This window comes from Pimephales promelas, chromosome 1 (genome assembly GCF_988280905.1).
Source record: "Pimephales promelas chromosome 1, fPimPro1.hap1.1, whole genome shotgun sequence".
Classification (NCBI taxonomy): Eukaryota; Metazoa; Chordata; class Actinopteri; order Cypriniformes; family Leuciscidae; genus Pimephales; species Pimephales promelas.
In genome coordinates this window covers 12,102,735-12,118,253 of record NC_142769.1, presented here as the reverse complement: position 1 = coordinate 12,118,253, position 15,519 = coordinate 12,102,735, and positions in this window count along the sequence as shown.

The following is a 15,519-nucleotide window of genomic DNA, read 5'->3' as shown; positions in this document are numbered from 1 at the left end:
TTTCAATTTCACTCTCTACAAGCACATTAATAAACTTTTTTTCTTACAAAAACACAAAGAGTGCCTTGTTCATTCTAGATGCAGAAATTATTTTATCATCGCCAACAACACTTCCCATACCCATAAGTATGTCTTCCACCATACAGATTTGATCTGCAAAATTTGCATCCATTTCCAGTGGAGAAAACCGGCGTTCCCTAAGGCCATGTTTATCGCCCACAAATGGATGCAAATGCAAATGAATACAAGATCTAACCACTTCACAATTAATTCCTGACTAAGGTGAGAAAACAAATATATTTAAAAAAGTATTTAAAGATCTATCAAACACCTCTCACACTCCTCATCGTGCCAAACATTCACATTCATACGAGAGAGAGAGAGAGAGAGAGAGAGAGAGAATGTGACAACCTGCAATATTGTAGATCATTGCATTGGCATGAATATGAGATTGAAATGACACACCATTATCATGACAGGATACATGGATACATGTCTTCTGACATCTCGGAATGTCTAATTGATCCTTGCTGGAGGAAAGTTTACCCATCTGACATGCAAATTGGAGACAGGTTTGATCCTGAGTTTGTGCTGACTGCAGATTGAAATGGTTTGTGTTTATCGTCTGATGCAATCCCCAGCTGCAATCAAACACTTTTGTGAACTAAAGAATATTCATATTTTTTTGTTGTGAAATCAAAATGTTTCAAACAAACTGTGTTTTCTTGCGAATATAGTTTAAATGTTTAGACATATTTCGGTAACGCTTTAGATTACAGCCTGGAAAGTACTGCGTAAGTACACCGAATTTACAGCGTACAGCAGATGTTGTACTTACTGTGTAACTATGTGAAACAATGGTGTAACAAGTTTGACTTGCACAGTAACAACAATAAACAATGGTATATTTACACAGTAACTACAGAAAATAATTTTGCTTGCCTTAATTGTTTTCACTATAGTTGCCTTTCCTATTTTTCATTTTGCTTGATGACCCAACAAAATCCTGTAGCCTACTCCTTTTCTTTCTTAATGTAAGTAGCCTATGTTGAAAATAAATAAATATAAAACCAAATAAAACTAATCTAAATATAACCATTACAACTCAATAACTCATTCCCTTGAATTTCATGCATGATGATAGCTATAAATATATTTCAATACCTATGTATTATTCTAAAAAGCTATCTGGTGTATGAGTATGATTGAATGATACTGTCACAGTCTTCGTCTGCACCATTCTGTCTTCGTCATCTTCACACTTCCCAGCATCCTCTTGTCTCCACACCTGAACTCACTCCCTCAATCATCCACCTGTTCATCGTCCTATCATCTGTGTCACCTGTCGTCTCCTTGTTAGTGTTCATTTTGTATCTGTATTTATGCTGCGTTCACGTGCTATGGAAAATTGGATATTTTCCACTTGAACTGGTATATACCAGTGTGTTGCATTCAAGTGCTTTTGTTGTCGTAATGTGGTAAAAAGATGGAGATCCAGACCTGTTATTTAGCTAAAACTATTTTAGATTGCTTAAGTCATCTGCAACTGCAAGAATTTATCAAATTGATTTATCAAAACTCAAAAGATAAATAATATGCTGTATATTTTCTAGATCATGAATAGTATATATTTTTTACCATTCACGACTCTCGCTGTGCTCTCCGCCATTTTGAAATGGTCAAAGGTTGTCTCATCTCGGCAACTCGTCCATCAAAATATTCTACGAGTTGCCCAGTGGTAAATACCACATGAGGGGGTGTTCATTTGCATTTCCACGTCGGCTTTTGGTATTTCCCATAATTACCATAGCACATGAACGCACCATTAGATCTCTCTGTTTCAGTCTGTGCTTGTCGGTTCTTGATTATGTTTCATGGATAGTGTGTGTAATCTTCTGCCAGTCTTCCTTGTACTCTTTTGGAGTTTTTGAGTAAATGTTTTGTATTGGAGCTTTGCGTCAGCCTCAGCCTGTCTTCATTTCACACTAAACCGTGACAAAAGAACCGACCAAACATGGATTTCCCTGCAGTAAGACTAATGTGCCTTGAGCAGGGAAACAGCTCTCTTGAGGAACACCTGGAGGTTTTCCTGGATTTGGTACCTCAAACCAGTTTCCCAGATGACTGCCTCTGCACGTTTCTACGTGTGGGACTGAACAACACCACTCTAGCACAGTTGTCTGGGGAACCACCTCAAGGAAGCTTTGCCCAATTTGTGGAGTGGGTGCTGGTATCCTGCGGATCATCCTTCACTGTCGATGACATCACCAGCCCCACTCCAACGCCAGAGACCGTCCAGCCCGAGACCGTGCAGCCAGAGACCGTCCAGCCGAGACCGCCCAGCCAGAGTCTCGTCCCGCTGAGACCGCCCAGCCAGAGTCTCGTCCCGCCGAGACCGCCCAGCCAGAGTCTCGTCCCGCCGAGACCGCCGAGACCGCCCAGCCACAATCTCGTCCTGCCGAGACCGCCCAGCCAGAGTCTCGTCCCGCTGAGACCGTCCCGCCAGAGTCTCGTCCTGCCGAGACAGCCCTGCCAGAGTCTCGTCCCGCCGAGACAGCCCCGCCAGTGTCTCGTCCCGCCGAGACAGCCCAGCCAGAATCTCGTCCCGCCGAGACATCCCCGCCAGAGTCTCGTCCCGCCGAGACAGCCCCGCCAGAGGCTGTTGGGGACCCGGCTGCCCCTAATCCGGGGATTTACCCCAAATATTTTTTGGGGGGGCCCTATGACCCAGCCACGGCCGCCTGAAGGGTCTTCATCGCCGTGGCCACCTGAAGGGTCTTCACTGCCGTGGCCACCTGAAGGGTCTTCATCCTCTTGGCAAAGCTCTCAGCCTGCTCCGTCCTGGCAACGCTCTCAGCCTGCTCTGCCCTGGTCACGCCCTCAGCCTGCTTCGCCCTGGTCACGCCCTCAACCTGCTCCATCATGTCTACGTCCTGCTCCGCCCTGGCCATGCCCTCAGCCTGCTCCGCCCTGGTCACGCCCTCAGCCTGCTCCGCCACGTCCACATCCTTCTCCGCCCTGGCCACGCCCTCAACCTGCTTTGCCATATCCACGTCCTGCACTGCTCTGGTCACGCCCTCAGTCTGCTCCGCCACGCCCACGTCCTGCTCCGCCCTGGTCACACCATCAGCCTGCTCCTGGAAGCCCTAGAGGCTTCCTGCTCTAATTCAGCCATGCCCTCTGACAAGACTCTTCGAGACAAGCTCCTCTTCAGTGTTTGTGTGACGGCGATACCCAGAAAGATTCTGCATTGCCTGCGATCTGAGCAGTGGTCTGCCAGACTGTGCGCTTCTCCCTGGACGCCTCAGCGCTGAAAGAGTGAATTTCCTCCTCTCTATTTGAAAGAGCTGCACGTGGCACGTCTTTTTAAAGATGGTTCGCCCGTGTTCTTCTGGATACGGTCGATTCATGTCGTCCTCTGATGGTCACGATCGCTGCTCTGTTTGCCTGGGCATTCAGCATGCAGCAGCAGCGTTCGTGGATGACTCATGTTCCTTTTGTGGGGATATGACCATCTCTACACTGCGATCGAGACTCAATGATCTAACAAAAGTGAGAGTCCCAGCGTCCGCTACTCGTTCGGCTTCTTCTTCGAGAAGCTCCTCGACTCGCGGACAGGGTGATCTGACGGTGATGGTGTGGAACAAAAACCCGACGAGAGAACCTCGGGCCACACCCCCCGCCCCAGTGTCAGAGCCAGCAAGCGCTGCTTTGATTCAGGCGTCTGCCTCTTCGCAGGTACCGTCTGTTTCGTTCGGCGCTCCAGAGGATGACGCGATGTCGATCACGGCATCACAGGGCGGGCTTGAATCTTCGCGAAGTGAGGATGCGGCCGCGTTGCCTCCCTCGGGAGCACCAGCGTTGCCCGTGTCTGATCCCGAGATGACGGCCATGCTATCTCGGGCCGCCGTGAGTATCGGGTTGGAGTGGAATCCTCCGCCCTGCCCCGATCTCTCACGGATGGATAATTGGTTTTTGGGGAAAGCTGCCGCCGCAAGGCCACAGTCGAACCAATTCCATTTTTTCCCGAGCTGCATGTGGAGCTGACGCGCACTTGGAAGGCTCCCTTGACCTCCCGAGAGCGCTCCAGCCTCCCCCGCCTTTCCTCCCCTTGACGGCGCGGCTGCCCGTGGGTACGCTGGGATCCCTCCGGTGGAGCGCTCTGTTGCAATGCAACTGTGTCCGCCAGAGGTGGGGGACTCGAGTCACATGACTTGACTCGAGTCTGACTCGAGTCACAATTTTCAGGACTTGTGACTTGCTTGATTAAAGTACAAAAATGACTTGACTTGACTTTGACTTGAGAACAAGTTACTTGAGACTTGACTTGAAGTGGAAGACTCGACAATGACTTGAACATATAATAAACAAACAGCAATACAGTTAATTAAAATATATATTATGACGTCAGCATCAATATATCGGCATCTGTGCCTTTACGCTGCTCAATTCAAACCGCGCCAAACGGAAGTTCCGGGAGTCTCACGCATATTGATAGCGTCTCCCTGATGCCCGCAAATGAGTTAAAATCTCCCGGAATCTAGAGCGAGATACTGCGCGTATAACATACATAGCGTGCGGCGTGTGCACGGCAGAGATATGGGAAGCCAAACAAACCAAAAGTGGGACGAGACAGCGGGGCTTTACAGAGCTCGTGCCGCGCAGACATGTCATCTGCACGGTTCAATGATCCGAGCCGCGCAGCCGATTCGTCAGCGCAGCGCGGACGTGTTTCCTAGCGACACTCAATAGTCAGCGCTGTACTGACCAATTTAAAGCAACGCAAACCATATGCTACATACTACATGCAAATAAATGTACAATAAAGAAACCCCTCCTTCCTTACAAAGAATTGTTCTCTACTGAAGTTTAGGAGTTAATTATGGAGAATTCCATAATTAAAACAATCATTTGTTAATATTTATGTAAATTTAATATATAATATACATAATATTATTTAATATGTAATATTTATTAAATATAAAATATGTTAATATAACATATTACTATTTTTATTTTATATTTATTTTAAACATATTTTAAATATGTTAATATAACATATATTAACCCCCCCCCCCCCCCCTAACATTACATTCATTGAGATATACCTCCCTGAAATGAATTCTTGTAGGTTGGGATGTCTGTATATGCAGCATAGATATATACACGGCTGTGCAGCTGCAAATGCGTTTTACATATAGGTTTCAGTAAATCGAGGAAAAGGAGTTTCCGAAGACATTTGTTGGCTATGATAAGAAAAACTACTGAATTAAAAAAAAAAATTGCATTTTATATTCTCATACATTTCATACATTTTATATTTTACATTTATATAAGATATAAGATATTACATTTTAGATTTCATACATTTTAGACCGTTTCAATTAAATTGAATTAGACAGATTGGATTATACATCTTAGAATCGATACATCTTAGACTCTGAACGTTTTGTGTAAACAACACAATTTTATTTTATTTTCAGATATTAATGTAGCACAGATATGCATATGATTAATATAGCAAATGTAAGATACATAATATATGTATAAAAGTTCATCTTTTCTGTGCAAAAATAAATATGTATCGAAAAATTTACCTCTATTTATTTTAGTAGTGTGACTTGACTTTACTTGAAACTTATCAGGATTTGACTTGACTTGCTTAGGGTGAACCCTTGACTTGACTTGACTTGCTTGATTTATCTGAACTGCGACTTGAGACTTGACTCGAGACTTGATGGTTAAGACTTGAGACTTGCTTGGACTTGACCATGTGTGACTTGTCCCCACCTCTGGTGTCCGCAGAGCGCCTCCTCTCGTGGGGCTCCTAAGCACCCATCCAACGCCTGTAGGTTCTCGTCGTCTATGGCGGCGCGATCCTATAGAGCGGCGGGACAGGCAGCCGCTGCTTTGCATGCCATGAGCACTTTGCAAGTGTTTCAAGCCAAACTGCTCAGGGACATGCACGAGGGCGGGACTGACCCAGCGGCTTTTAATGAACTGCGAGCGGCCACTGACCTCGCTCTCCGGGCGACGAAAGTGGCTGCTCGCTCCGTTGGGCAGGTGATGGCCACTAGCGTGGTCCAGGAGCGCCACCTGGCAGACACAAAGGACGCTGAGCGGACACGTCTGCTCGACGCCCCCCTCTCCCAGTTTGGCCTGTTCGGCGGTGCGGTTGAAGACTTTGCCCAGCAGTTTTCGACCGCCCAGAAACAGACGGAGGCCATTAAACACATTCTGCCCCGACGATCAGCTGCTGGGGGGCAGCACCCTGAGTTGGTTAAAGAAAGACTTAACATCATCACTGAGCACACAAACTGGAATGAGTACGCTCGTCGCCCCAGCGCGGCGACCCTCTCATTCCTCTCTGTCCCTGAGGGTGCGGAAGGGAGCGTGTGTCGTCCCTCGACTACGCACCTCCCCTCCCCCTCTCTCGCCAGACCCCCGACAGAACAAACCTCAGTGGAACGCTGGTCCTTCCCTGGTCCCTTCTGTCGGGGAACGGGGCTCGACTGTGCATCCGCACGGGGTAACACCCGAGCGCATGCCAGTCTCCCCGCCCCGCTGCCCCTCCGGGGGGACGTCTGTGGTTCGCATGACCCCGCTGGTTCACTTCCTGGGAGCTTGGCTAGAGCTCCCCGGGCTGTCCCGCTGGGTCATCAGAACGATCAGATTCGGCTACGCGATTCAGTTCGCACGGTCTCCTCCCCGTTCCAGGGGAGTTCGCTCCACTTTGGTCGGTGGCAATGCCCCGGTCATGAGAGCGGAGATTGCGACCCTGCTGGCGAAGGGTGCAATCGAGACGGTCCCTCCAGCCGAGGTGAGGTCCGGGTTTTACAGCCCCTACTTCATTGTCCCCAAGAAGACCGGTGGGTTACGACCGATCCTGGATCTGCGCATTTTGAACCGTACTCTTCATCGGCTACCGTTCAAAATGCTCACAGCCAAACGCATTTTCGAATGCATACGGCCTCAGGATTGGTTTGCAGCGATCGACCTGAAGGACACGTACTTTCATGTCTCCATATTGCCTCGACACAGACCGTTTCTTCGGTTTGCCTTCGAAGGCCAGGCATATCAGTACACGGTTCTCCCATTCGGGATAGCTCTGTCTCCTCGCGTCTTCACGAAGATTGTCGAGGCAGCCCTTGTTCCCCTTCGCGAACAGGAGGTTCGCATCCTGAACTATCTCGACGATTGGCTGATTCTGGGACACTCTCGAGAACAGGTTTGTGAGCACAGAGACCTGGTGCTCCGGCACCTAGCCCGTCTGGGCCTTCGGGTCAACCGGGAGAAGAGCAAACTTTGCCCCGTGCAGAGGATCTCTTTTCTCGGCATGGAGATAGACTCAGTCACCATGTCCGCGCAGCTCACGAACGAGCGCGCGCACTCACTGCTGACTTGTCTTCGACAGTTCGAAGGCAAGAATGTGGTTCCATTGAAACTCTTTCAGAGGCTCCTGGGGCATATGGCATCCGCAGCCGCGGCAACGCCGCACGGACTGCTTCATATGAGACCACTTCAGCTGTGGCTTCGCGATCGAGTCCCGAGGTGGGCATGGCATCGCGGCTCGCTTCGAGTTCCAGTGACTCCAGCGTGCCGCCGTACCTTCTCCCCGTGGTCGAACCTCAGCTTTTTGCGGGCCGGTGTCCCGCTCCAGCGAGCTTCCAGGCATCTCGTTGTCTCCATGGATGCATCTACCATGGGTTAGGGTGCCATGTGCAATGGGCATGCAGCCGTGGGTTCCCGGACAGGACCCCAGCGCCTCATGCACATCAATTGCCTCGAGCTGTTGGCAGTACGCCTGGCCCTGCACCGCTTTCGAGCACTGCTCAGGGGTCAACATGTACTTGTCCGTTCAGACAACACCACTGCTGTAGCGTACATCAACCACCAGGGGGGTCTACGCTCGCGCCAGTTGTCGCAGCTCGCCCGCCACCTCTTGCTATGGAGTCAGAATCACCTGAGGTCCCTTCGTGCTGTGTACATTCCAGGAGACCGGAACCTGGCAGCTGACGAGCTGTCACGGATCCGCCCTATCTCAGGCGAATGGCGACTCCATCCCCAGACGGTCCATCTGATCTGGGACCAGTTCGGGGAGGCTCAGATAGACCTGTTTGCCTCCCGGGACTCATCCCACTGCGCCCAGTTTTACTCCCTGTCCGAGGGCACGCTCGGCACAGATGCACTGGCGCACAGCTGGCGTCGGGGCCCACGCAAGTATGCGTTTCCCCCAGTGAGCCTCCTTGCACGGGTGTTGTGCAAGATCAAGGAGGACGAGGAGCAGGTCTTGCTGGTAGCCCCTTATTGGCCCACCAAGACGTGGTTGTCCGAACTCATGCTCCTCGCGACAGCACCTCCTTGGCCTATTCCTCTGAGACAAGATCTACTCACTCAGAGACGGGGCACTCTGTGGCACCCTCGTCCCAAACTTTGGAGGCTACACGTGTGGCTCCTGGACGGGACGAGGCAGGTCTGAGTTCGCTGCCACCTGCGGTGGCGGCAACCATCACTTCCGCTAGAGCGTCGTCCACGAGACACCTTTATGCGTTGAAGTGGAACCTCTTCGTCAACTGGTGCTCTTCTCGCGGAGAAGACCCCCGGAGATGTTCGATCAGTGTCGTGCTTTCCTTTCTGCAGGAAGGGTTGGAGCGTAGGCTGTCGCCCTCCACCCTTAAGGTTTACGTCGCCGCCATTGCCGCGTCTCATGATGCAGTAGCAGGTAAGTCCATCGGGAAGCACGAGCTGGTCATAAGGTTCCTGAGGGGAGCGAGGAGGCTAAATCCGCCTTGTTCTCCCCTCGTACCCTCTTGGGACCTCTCAGTAGTTTTAAGTGCTCTGCAGAGGCCTCCCTTTGAGCCTTTGCAATCGGTAGAGTTAAAGTTTCTGTCTATGAAGACGGCACTCCTGGTTGCATTGGCCTCCATCAAGAGGGTGGGGACCTGCACGCATTCTCCGTTGACGAAGCGTGCCTGGAGTTCGGGCCAGTCTTGAGACCCCGGCCTGGATATGTGCCCAAGGTTCCCACCACTCCCTTCCGGGACCAGGTGGTGAACCTGCAAGCGCTGCCCATGGAGGAGGCAGACCCAACCTTGGCACTGCTCTGTCCAGTACGTGCACTCCGCACCTACGTCGACAGAACGCGGTGTTTCAGGACCTCAGACCAGCTCTTTGTCTGTCATGGGGGGAGCCAGAAGGGAAGGGCTCTCTCAAAGCAACGGCTGTCTCACTGGATAGTGGACGCCATTGCTTTGTCTTACCAGCAGCAAGGTCGTCCGTGCCCCCTTGGTGTGACGGCCCATTCCACTCGGAGTGTGGCCTCCTCTTGGGCTTTAGCGCATGGCGCCTCGCTAACAGACATCTGCAGAGCTGCAGGCTGGGCGACACCAAACACCTTCGCCAGATTCTACAATCTGCGAGTCGAACCGGTGTCCTCTCACATACTCGCTCCCGCCTGTACTGGACCCGCTTAGGTGTCTTCGCTTGCTCGCCATTCCACTTCCGACTGGATAAGTGCGATATTCCTCAGTAGTCTTCCGTTGAAGCCTTGAGTCCTCCAGCACCCAGGATGCGGGCACCACTGTTTGCTCTGGATGCCGGCTAGGTGCCTCCATGTGCACGGTTCTCTATGGTAACTGTCTCATGTGTATTTCCACTGTAAGTCTTCCCTTGGCAAGCCATCTGCCACCCCTGAAGCTTCTAGTAACCACCTGCGGTTGGTGCTCCAGTGATCTCCATATGCGTCCCTATGCGGCCATATGTGTATTCGTAAGTTCTCCCTACGGTAGGCATCTGGTAGCATCTCCCTCCCGGGATATGTTTCCCAGTGTACCTTGGTATTCTTGTGTCAAAGTAGGACTCCTGGTGATAAATCTACCAGGTTCAGGGGTCTAGACTTTCGCAGGGCACTGGAAGACAGCTGTAAGATGGCGTGATGGCATTGACCCCCAATCTCCGTCACTTCTGACGTAACTCGAAGTGACTACGAAAGGGAACGTCTCGGTTACGGATGTAACCCTCGTTCCCTGAGTAGGGAACGGAGACGTTACGTCTCCCTGCCACTTCTGCTGTACCGCTGGGTAGACGCCTGAGTTCAGTCTTGGCTCCTCAGCGAAGACATACTGCGGTTGCGTTCACTTCTTCCTTTTATACTCACGGAGTAGGGCGGAGTACGCTATGCAAATTTCCGCAGCCCCAAGGCATTGCATGCCATTGGCTCGTGATTAAATACTCGAAGAGGATTGGCTTTCTATGCGAAACCCCCAATCTCCGTCACTTCTGACGTAACGTCTCCGTTCCCTACTCAGGGAACAAGGGTTACATCCGTAACCGAGACGTTACCTAAAGGCACCGGGATGGCAGTACCGCCGGCTTTGGCCCTTCATCGCTATATTTGAATATATCGTCGCTGTCCGATGAAAACTGCGTATGTCCATTTTGCCCATTTTGAGATTTTTTGACGGATAGAATGTCCAGGTTCATTTCCGTATACAGCATGCTTCACATTATCTAAATGACCAATGAAAAGTTGTGAAATCATGTCATCTGTTCTCCACGTATTTCCATTTACTGTCAAATCTGTCAATCACGTAGCGTATCTTCCCGCCTGTGGAGGCATCTCGCCGGTCTCGTGAAGTTTCTCGCCGGTCTCGTCTCTTGAGACCCCATTTACACCTGGTATATGCGATCTGTATGCAGATTCTGTAAGTTATCCGGAAAATAAAAAAGGCATGTTAATGTAAGGTGTAAATACGTTGTGATCGGATCTGCCTGACCATCAGGTAGTCTGGCTCGCATTGTGTTCGGATCTTTACTAGGTGTAAACGCAATCTGGTTGTTGAAACCACATATCATATGTATATTTTACTCCTCCCAAAAATACTAAAAAATAAACGAGTGAGAGTGTGTTATATAGGCTATATGACATGTTATATTCAGATATGACGTCGCTACTGCGACACGCATCACCGTAGATGAGCAGCTGAGCGTCTATTCATCAAGCCAACGTGCAAACATTGCAAATAAAAGTGAAAGTAAGTCACAGGTGCTTAATCATCTTCACAATCACACAATCATCTTCACGTAAAGAAACGAAATGATCTTACTGCCACTCTCTCTTATTAATGTATGTCTTTGATTTTGAAACTAGCTGATAATCAATAAAATTCAGCTCATATCTGTAATAAAATGCAGCTCATATCTGACAAAATTATGGTAGGATTGTGTAAATAAAGTATTGTTATAGTGTTAGTTAAATAAATACATAGTTTGTTACAGTTATTTTACATGTATACGTAATGTGTTCTTATTAGCCAATCAGATGTTGTTGCGTCATTACGTAGGGATTAATTCACTGCTTGTTTACGTTTAGCGTGAGTATGCTCGCAGGCTCCGGTGCAGATGGTCGAATATAACCCATCGGCGCTGGGCAAGAGCATACAAACACAGTTGATGTAAAGTTGTGTCTGAATAAGTTCAGTAAAGTTCCTGAACGGACTCTCTTTGTTGTGTGCTTCTCTTCACGCCTCCACGGACACTGTATCCAGCTTAACACGAGAAAGCACAACAAGTGGTGTCAGAAGCTGAGCGTGATTGACCGTCATCAGTGAACTGTGAGTGTTGTGAACTGCTGGGGCATCCTTTGTAAATTGATGGACATTATAATCAATGCCAAACGCTGTTGTGGAGTAGTATTAAAGACTGTTTGACCACGTTTGGTCGTCGCGTTGACCACCATTTCACGTGCTCCACGGAGTTTCCCTTCCCCCATCGGAGAAGCGTGGAGCTGGCAGTTTGCCAAATCTAGCGCTGCTGTTGGCTGCCTGCCAATTTTCACAGAAACTTCACAGATTCGACATAAACAGCCCTGCAAATCTATATTGAAGTTCACAAACCACATAATTTCAGTATTCAGTATTAAAATTATACTAAAACAATAAAAAGAAAAGACATTAATGGAATATAAGCTTCTGCATAAAGCTGAGCCTTGAAAACAACAGAACTTTATCATCAGTGAGAAAAAACAAAAAAAAACAACATTTAAAGCTAAATTGTACTACAACATGGATGAGAGTGAGCCAGAGGTCCACCTTGGAGCATCAGCTGTTCCAGACCCCCCACAATGGCTACAGGCTGTGCTGTCACAACAAAATAAGCAACTTCAACATGCCATTTCACCTTTGCTACAAAGATTGGAAGCAACAGAGGCTAGTTTGTCTGCCCTTACGCAGCGGCCCCATGCCAGTAAGGTAACACGTGGTCCCCACCAACATGATGACTCTTCCTCATTTGCAGCTGCCCCTGATAGAACCCTTATGACAGATGGAGATGCTACAGGGCCTTCAGATGCGGAACAGCTTTTTGCTGCAGAGCTCGCAGTCATTGATAGACACGTACGTAGCCCAATTAGTCCAACTTCCTCCACACCTGGCCCTGATGTAAGACCTAGAAGCCGTGCACAGGTACCCAGCCATTATAATGGCTCTTTCAACTTGGGTCAAAACACGCACACACCTTTAAATGCTGCAGCGCCCACCCATCACCACCCAACCCCTCGTGGTAGAGCTTCAGATGGACCTAAAGCTAAACTTGACACTTACGATGGTAAGGATGACTGGGACTCCATTATTCCTTTTGAGCGCAGAGCTGTCATTTACAGATGGAGTGCAGTAGAGAGAGTGGATAAGCTCCATGAATGTCTATGGGGAGCTGCTGTCAGATATCTGTGCTCATTACCCGAACACATACGTGAAGATTACTTTCTTTTGAAAGAACAGCTGGCTTTCCGATTTGGCCAGAAAGAACCTCCCACCACAGCACGGAGGAGACTTGGAGAACTGCGCCAGTCTAAAGAAACTGTTTCAGAGTTCGCAGAGGAGGTTCACAGGCTGGTCATTTTAGCTTATCCTGGAGTTGACACTGAGCTCAGGGAACAAATTGCTGCTGATGCTTTTCTCAAAGGGCTGCGCAACCAGAAAGTGGCATACGAGGTTATGAACCGTGACCCTGTATCGCTGGATGAGGCACAACGGCTAGTATCATCTTATGAACACAATTTCAAAGCCACACTCGGACGAGACTTTGATCTGAAGGGGAGGACACGTCGAGTATCCTGGGCTGATCAAGACATGGACTCTGATGAGGAGGTACCTGCCTTACAGTCACGTAGAGCGCAGTCACAGCCTGGTTATGTTACACAGCACCAGTTACAAACACTCATTGATAAAGTTGATAAGCTGCAATTAGCCATAGCCCGCCTGCCTCCTTCCTTTTCTGTTGTTCTTCCTTCTACCGTAAGACCCACTCAACAAATAAATTCCAGTAAGGCAGTTCAGTCAGAAAGAGGACGTGCAGCTCAGACCCCTTTCAAGTCAAGCAGATACAGACATCAAAATACCAGCCCCACCAGAACTTCTAGCGGGCCATGCTTTCAGTGTGGGGAGGAGGGACATTTCAAACGAAACTGCTCACGGTCCCCCAGTCCATCTGCAAGTCCCCCTACAAATAATGTTGCCAAAATGGAGCCCTCAAATCAAAGTCACTCTGAACATGCAGAGCAGAGTCCGTCTATTGTACATGTGAGCAGAGCTGAGAGTCGAGGGCCCAGTTTAATGATTTCACTGACTGTCGATGGCATACCAGTTAATGCTGTTATAGACACGGGTGCTGAGGCTACGATAATGTCTGAAGAGACGTACAGCAAATTACCTGCCAAATCGCCTTCAGGACTGAAAAATGTGTGTCTCCGAAATGCAGAAACTGGAAGGGAGATGTCAGCAACAGGTGGAGTGGCAGTGGAATTCAGAATTGGCTCAAAGGTGTTGGAGTGGACAGTTTGCATTGCACCAATTCGCGATGCCTTGCTCTTGGGTTTAGATTTCTTAAAAGCTGCTGATTTCACCATACATGCCTCTGGTAAAGTTTTTATGGGCTCTGAACTCATGCCAGCCTATATATCCGAAGGCAAGGGCCCAGACTATGCCATTTCGAGAGTGATGTTGGAGAGAGATGTCACTGTGCCGCCAGAGTGTGAATGTTTAGTGTGGGGTGTGGTAGACGACCCAAACCCAGAACTCCCGGCTGTTCTAGAGCCCGTTACCCTGGCTGATGGAGTGTCGTCAGGCAGCATCATGATTAACATGGAACGGAGGATCCCAGTCAGGCTATGCAATGTCACAGCTTCCAGTAGGCCCTTATTACGGGGAGTCTGTTTGGGTGTGCTTATCGAAGCATATCCAGACGCTCAGGAGGAGGGAGAGATAGCGCACATGGTTCCAGGTGATGCTACATTGTATGCAAAAGACAGGAACTCAACGACACAATATCCTGCCAATGAGCCTCCTGGTGAGCATCACATAAGAAGGGTGTCTTCACCAAACGCTCTAGACCTTCCTGAGCACCTCAGACAGTTGTTCACTGGCGCGAGTGAAACCCTTACTGAGCAGCAACAAGTGATGTTAGTAGCTCTGCTGAGTGAATATCAAACAGTCTTTGCGGCAACTGATGATGACCTTGGGAAGTTCTCTGCTTTGCAGCACAGCATAGACACAGGAGTGTCTAAGCCTGTTCGACAACCAGTACGACGTACCCCTTTAGGGTTTTGGAATGAGGAGGAAACACATCTCAAGAAAATGCTGGATTCAGGTATCGTTGTCCCCTCAAGCTCAGAATGGGCTTCCCCTATTGTCCTTGTAAGAAAAAAGGATGGGGGGGGTCCGCTGGTGCGTAGATTATCGCCAGCTTAATGATCTTACCATAAAGGACGCATATCCCCTACCAAAAATAGAGGAATGCCTGGATGTGCTGGGTGGTGCAAAGACATTCTCAACACTTGACCTTCAGTCAGGATATTGGCAGATTGAAATGAATAGAAAAGACAGATCCAAGACTGCTTTTGTGACGAGGTATGGGCTATATGAGTACACCAGAATGCCATTTGGGTTGTGTAACGCACCCAGCACATTCCAGAGGGCCATGGAGTTGGTTCTACGAGGGTTGCAGTGGGACACCTTACTGATCTACCTTGATGACATAATCATTTTCGGTGAAGATGTGGAACAGTGTATGGAGCGGCTTGCAGAGGTTTTTCAGAGGTTGCAGGAATATGGACTAAAGCTGAAACCCTCGAAATGCCACCTGCTAAGAGATGAGGTCCTGTTTCTTGGTCACGTTGTGAGTGGTGAAGGAATTAAGACCAATCCAGCCCTCATTGATGACGTTAGGAACTGGGAAGACCCCAACCAGTGTCCAGGAACTCCAGTCTTTCCTCGGTTTGTGCAACTATTACAGGAGGTTTGTTGCCAAGTTTGCTGAAATCACCACACCCTTGACGATGCTGCTCAAGAAAGGGAGTTCCTTCTTCTGGGAAGAGGAGCAGAAAAAGGCCTTTGAACATCTTAAAAGGAGCCTCACAACTGCACCCATTTTGGTGTTCCCAATTACATCTGGACAGTTTGTCCTGGACACTGATGCGTCCAACAAGAGCATTGGAGCAGTTCTCTCACAGTTGCAGTGGGGGGG